We start from the raw sequence: 7,123 nt of genomic DNA, 5'->3' as shown, positions 1-7,123 counted from the left end.
ACTCACCCTCCCGTGTACAGCGGGGGGAGGGTGTGCTTTGTCTGTCAGCTCACATCGGTGCTAACGGGTGTTGCCTGTGCAGTTATGTCTGTCAAATACATCTCTCAACTTGGAAATGTTGGAAAACTCACTCCAGTCCAGTGTTTGACAAATCATATTATAAAAACATCCTTGCACATACATTTAAAAAAAGAAAAAAGAAAAGAAAAAACTTTATCCCCTATTTCAAAACAGCAGTCAATACATTTCATACAAGCTTGTTTCATAACAACAATAATAACAACATACAAACCAACTTGGAGCATAAATTATCAAAAACAAACTGAACACATTACTGCAGCATATATTTCAGGGTTGCTTAGTTGTGATGTTAACTAACTTTACTACAACAGCTCCACTTCTGCCAAGTTCATAACTATATAAGAGATGTCTTTTTTTTTCTTTTTTTATGAAGGGAAATAGTCAAAATCAAAAGCTGACATAGGCAAAAAAAAAAAAAAAAGCCTGACAAAATATACACATATTTATAACCACATCTCAAATTTCAACTCATGTGCATGTTTACAAAAGCATCTAGGTACATGATATGGCAGCAAAAAGCCTGAAAGCACGATGGAAGAAGAAGAAAAATCGAAATCAAACCTAAGCTGCTTTTTAAAAAGGGTGCGTGTAATTTTGGATTTTAAATGTTAATATCTTCGGCCCGGGTTTTGATTTAAAAAAAAAAAAAAAAAAAAACCCTGCCTGAATTACAGTAATTCAATTTTCTATTTTGAATACACAGGATGAACAAATACAGCAGATTTTACCCAGATTTGGACCTCATAGTTATAAAACTAATTGTTGCCAAATGATTTACATTCGCTATTACAAAAATATACTCTTTTTTTGAATCACTTTGATAAATAATACCTAATCACGTCGCGATGTTGAAATCCATCGTACAGTTTGGTTTGAATTTACTTTTGTTGCGCAGTGACAACCGGCTTTGTTGCCTTTCTTTCAGCGAACATTAAGGTCGATTTGTTAATAGGTGACGAGCACCTAAACTAGATTTGAGTTGCTGAGACTTAAAGTTGTGTATAATTTTTTTTTTTCCATTTTTTTTTTTTTTTTTTTGGCTTAATAAACAACTTACAAATATGTGCAAACTTAACATCTTGGTCCATCTCAAGTATAAATGGCTGAATGTACTCTTAAGTTACAATGTCAGATTAGTTACTAGGGACAGCCTTAAATATATTAAACACAATCCAATGTGAAGGTGAAAGTGTACACCGATTTGCTAAATGTGTGTATAGAAGACGTAACCAATGATTATTATGTTTTGCCAGAGGAACAATGCAACATTTACAATCTTATACATGTTTTAACATGCAATAGTTTACATCACAGCTATTGTGTCAGATTCATTTTTATGTTTTGTTGCATTTCTTATTTTTAAAAAAAGAAAATCTATTTTGGTCTACAATAGGCAAATTAACACAACCACAAAACTATAAACAAGTGACATAACGTATACGCATTTTCACAAGCACCCTGCCATGAGATTAAAAACAAAGAAAATCAATCATATTAATATTAATAATAGTAATAATAATAATAACGGTGGCAATCTAGCCCAATTGTAGGAACCCCACACACATTATAAAGAAATATTCATTTTTTCAAAAACTTAAAATTGTCCTAACCTTTTCTTTGGTTTGTTTGTTTGTTTTATTTAACTTCTAATGATTACCATGGCCCCGTTTTGCTAATTACCCCCAACCTGCCCGTTTTATGAAGACACAGTGCTAGTGCTGAAATTTTTCATCTAAGTCTTCAGTGATGGCAGACCACGAGTTGGCCGAGACCACGGCCAACGTCACGGCGAGGAACCTCGACTTTTTCTAATGTCTCTGCACTATTAAAGAGTGACCTACACAGAGAGAGAGGCAGAACGATAGCATAGTGTATATGTTGTCTATAAAACCAGTCCGCACAAGCGTTAGCTGTGGTCAGAGCTTATAAGGGTTTGTGATCTCATGGCAAAGTTTGAAATAAATGTCGAGATGAGATCTAAAAAAAAATTTAAGAAATTAAAAAAAAAAACGAAATGGGATCATTTTTAGGGAAATGTAAATTTTTGCTAAACTTGTGATAAGCAAGTCTGCTACCACACGGGTTTGTAAAAACGATTAAGTGCTGGGAATTCTCCTTAATGTTTGGTTTGAGTTGGAATGTGCTGCTCTGAACAGGAATGCATGTTTTTAGTTGACGCTGCTGCACACCTTTAACCTAATCGTCTCATCCAGCTGAACTAAGCCAAAAAGACTTGAGTGACTGAGAATACAAAGAGGCTCAGCTCTTCAGAGTCCAAGTCCCCTCATCAGTGTGATAAAGAAAAGATACTGAATGCGTGTTATCCAGGGACTCGATAACAAAGTACTCCTCCACTGAAAAAAAAAAAAAAGCTGTGTAGACAGGACTGCATGCTTTATTTGGACTGTTCGATGGTAGTTACCTGAAGATGGTGTTTTATTTCTAAAACAACACATCTGGGGTAGAGTAATAACTGCATGTTCGGAGAATAGTAAATATAATCTAGATATTGTAATAGCTTAGTATAGCTGTGTCTACTTGAAAATCTGAACAGCTGCTTCATTATGTCTGCAAAACCCTTAAATTTCAAACAGAACTGTTTCTGAGGATGTCATAGTGTGATGGTTGAATGACAGGGACTAGCTATATCACATTGCCTATATTTGTGATGCTTCCTTTTAACAGTAAATGTCTATGAAACTAAGTGTATATTTGTTAATCATAGCTGTTTTCTCCTAATTTAATTGAAAACTATGCATTATGGAGGATTCAAAGATTCAAAATAAAGGCAATCACTTTCTTTTGGCATGCTGCATTTAATGTTATAAAAGGTTTTGCATTTAAGAAAAAAAATGAAGATTTTTTTCTTCTTCTTTATATTTGTCTGCTTCCCTCTTACTCTTATAATTTAAAGTCTCCCCTCATCCTCCCCAAATTTGGCACCGTAACTAGGCTGGAGAAGGTTAGAGAGAAAACTGTGGTAATTAGTCCACAGGGGACAAAATAATAAGCCATCACAAAACCTTTTATCTCAGAGCCACTCGGTCCTGAAACTTGATTTGTGGTTTTTCATTCTGCCGTATTTCTCTCTTAGTTTTTGTTCATCCAAGCACCTAAAGACTGCTGTTCAGGGAAGAGCTGTTTATCTGTAGCCAAAACTTTCAATTTGGCATCCCACTTTTTATTTCCAAATTGCGGTGATAAAAACCGGCCAGTCTAATGTTTAATAACCATTTTCTTTTCTCTTTTTTTTTTAACCACATTGCTCGTTGCTTGCCCTTTACGATTCCAAGCTGCACATAAATAACAAGGCTGTAAGATAAGATAAAACTTTAATGATCATTGTGGGGAAATTGGGCATTGGCTTGCATTTGGACGGGCCTGCCATCAAGGTCAAAGCACGCCTGGTGTGATTTGCGCACAGTGTACTTTGGAGCCAACTAAGAACCTTAAAGCAGCTTTCAGATCCTACAGACTGCAAACCATTTCATTCATGTAGTCTCAGAGGAGGCAACTAGTGGCATTCCCACAGATGTTATTGTAATATGAAAAAACGCAACGGCCATAATGACCAACAAAGAGAATCAAAAATATTCAACGATTCTACTTGTTTTTGTTTTGTTCGTTTAAACTTCACCTCTTCTGGCTGATGTGTGGCTCCCCCTGCTGTTCACAAAATGCCACTGCCCTTTCTCCCCAAACATACAGTACAGTACAGTATATGGCTTGTTTGCAAATGTGAAAAACTGGAAAAAAAAAAGCCTCATCTATGACAGAGAGCAATGTGACAGGAAAACAAAATGGCTATCCAGTATTAGGATTTCATATTTTAATTTCCAACTGCCATCTAAACCAACCAATCAAAGGCGTGCGTGATTGCATTTTAAATCTTTTCATCCTCCAAACTGTATACATGTATGTTTAAAAAATAAAACTAGCTGATGTAGTCTTTACTGTATATGAATAGAACATTTCAGGTATTTAAAGGGTTCTCTTATGCACTCACAACCACCAGGTTTTTAGCAGTAATAGTATAAATAGTCTATTTTTCATTAGTCCACTGTGTATATTCTGTATTTGTGCAACGTAGGAGAGAAAAACTATGAATATTCTGTATAGTTGCTGTATGTACTGATAGGCACTTGATAGGCGTACTCCCTATATCACACAAGGTATTGTATATTCTAGCTGCAATTTTATCAAACTATCTGAAAATGTATTCTTTATCTGTGTGGAGATGGTGATACTTAAAATATATATAGTTTATTTGTAAGAAGTTATCTATTTCATTCTTATGTGTACCGGTACTGTAGAAGGACGAAAAAAGCAACGAAAAAAATAAAAAAGCTGTTAAGTATTATATGAATGCGTTCATGTGTTTTCTACTTTTGTGACTTTCTTCGCGCCTAAATAAAATAAATCTGGCTTAAAATGTGTGGAGACAGACTTAAAGACAAACAGGAAGACAGACACATGCTTATCAGAATAAAATTAACCTGTTCCTTACTCAGTATCACCCTCACCATTACTATCTTCCATTTCCTTGTTTTCAACTAAATGCAAAGCGTATATGCATATATATATAATACACTGTGAAAAATAACCGACTATTCTTTATTCAGTCGCGCGAAGCTATGTATGTATAAACAACACCACTATGACCACCAGAAAAAAGCAGAAGGAACTCCGAAATAAAGAAGTATAACAATGAATTAAACTTACTGCAAGAAGGACAACAATGTACTGTAGACCCTGTGTCTCTACACTACGATAAACAAAACATAAACAGGAATATATCTGAAACACAATACAAACAGCTGCAGGCTCAAGACTAGTATCTACTTTTCAATATGTTTTGTTCAGGAAAATATGCGTACACTTTGCAAACATAAAGTCTAGTCTAACAACTAGAAGAAGCACGATTGAGATAAGGACTTTTTTTTTCTGGATAATGTTGCAACTTTTCAACAATTTTTGACTTGGGGTTTTTTTTTTGGTTTTTTTTTGCAACACTGAGAAAAGGGAATTAAGCACCACCACGAGTATCTGAAGCAGTATAAGGAATATATAACTATGGACAGTGAAGAGCGTGTGATGCTAATGCGACAGGGGACAGAGGGGGAGGAAGCCTGGGTATGCTCTGAGCACGTTATGACACACTGGAGAGAAGGTGCTTCCCCTTCCGAGCCTGGTCTGCTATCAAACACCTTATGATACAAGAAGTCAACTGACGACGGGACGAGTTATTTAGCCCTCATCCAGATAACGTTGAGATTGGCTACTTTTGTTATTCCAAAAGAAGTGATAGAGAGAAACGATTGATAGTGAACTTGTGAAATCAAATATTTGGAGGAGAAAAGAAAAAGAAAACCAACATCGAGCTACTTAACCTACTATTTAGACCAATGATACCACAAAGCTGGTTGTACTCATCTAGCTACAGTCAATAGTGCATTTGATATACGTGTTTACACAAAATATGTAAAAATTTCGGTGCCATGAAGGAATGCTAGATTACTGAATACACACGTTACACTGAAACGATTTCATTAATGTCTCTGCCTTTGCTGTTAAAGAAGTGATGATGTTAGTTTGGCAGTGTTTATTTGGTACTGAACAGACAACAAACACCAACATCATGAGCTGTGCGCCATACGTGTGGCAATACTGTTGGAAAGAGATCTCGGCAGTTGCTTACATATTTCTATTTAGTGCATTGTCTGTTAAGGCATGAGATTACCCTCCACGTGCTGTGTAGAGACAAATATAGCACTAGCATGCAGCAATATTGCCATCCTGGCAACAACAGCTACAAACAGGAACCATGTAGTTTAGGCTTATATGCACACCGTAAGAGACGGGCCCAATCAAATGTTAAATAATGTGCTACTTTTACTGAGGACCAACCTCACGGCTTTTCAGTGTATTTCTAAAGTGTGGCCGATTTATTTTTATTTCAGTTTCAGACCAGGAGAATCCAGAATCCCGACATCACCGGGTCTCACATGTTCGTCACTTGACTTCATCTGAAACCGACTCGGCAGTGATGTGAAATCTAGTAGCAATTATATGAAATTTAGCATCAAAAATGCTTGACACAACTTCTCCAATCTGGTACAGTGAAGTCAACAGTACTTGACCTAAGCTTGAGTAAAATCCTCCGAACAACTGTTACAGGTGCCTTATTATCCCAAAAGGTTTGGAGAGCTGCTTCTCATAGTACCTGCGCTGCATATTGCAAAGGAAGCCCTACAGTTCAGATATTCCACTTATCAACATTTTGATTAGGCTATATACCACACAGACACTCACAGACATACGGACACTAAGGAAGGGACACAACTGTGTACGACTGACGGACAGATATCAAAGAAGCCGCATTCCATCACCTCCCCTACACCTTTAAACCCCACAGAAAAAAGTTGTTCTAGGACACATACCATTTATGTTACACACACACACTTTATAAATGTTTTATTATTAATAATATAATAATAGTTATTATTATTTTTTTACCTCCGCCAACAGCGTCGGACGGGAGTTTGTTTATTATTACTGTCGTTGTTGCACTGTTAATGTTGTTTGGCTTGGATGTTTCTCATAGGAAAATTCTGCTCTTTTACTAAAGAAATGCAGTTGAATAAAACTGTTACAGGGAGCTGACTCCATAGAAGAGTGAATTCAAAGGTTAAAACATAGATGAGCACACATAATGGTACAGGTTTAAATAAAAACAGGTGCTTGCATTAACACGGCACAAGTATATATACTGTAGGTAACTGCAAGCAATAACAAAAGCCAAGAATCGCTGAAGTACTTAATGAAGAAATTGAAACAAAGCTATTCTATTACATGTGAACTCTACAACCAAATGTTAGATTTTAAAAAAAAATCCTCTTTTCTAAAACTATAATATCTCTGTTAACAGTAGTGCACTTATTGGTTTAAGCAGTGCAACATATATGCAAGAAAATAATGCAGTCCACTTATCAAGATTTTTTTTAAAAAAGTTGTTGTTTTTTTCCTTTGAAATTGAATAAAA

This window comes from Diplotaxodon limnothrissa, linkage group LG10, assembly GCF_057381915.1.
Source record: "Diplotaxodon limnothrissa isolate DT_005_m linkage group LG10, D_limnothrissa_male_GT1.1, whole genome shotgun sequence".
In the NCBI taxonomy this organism is placed as follows: domain Eukaryota; kingdom Metazoa; phylum Chordata; class Actinopteri; order Cichliformes; family Cichlidae; genus Diplotaxodon; species Diplotaxodon limnothrissa.
Note: the sequence above shows the minus strand (reverse complement) of the source record.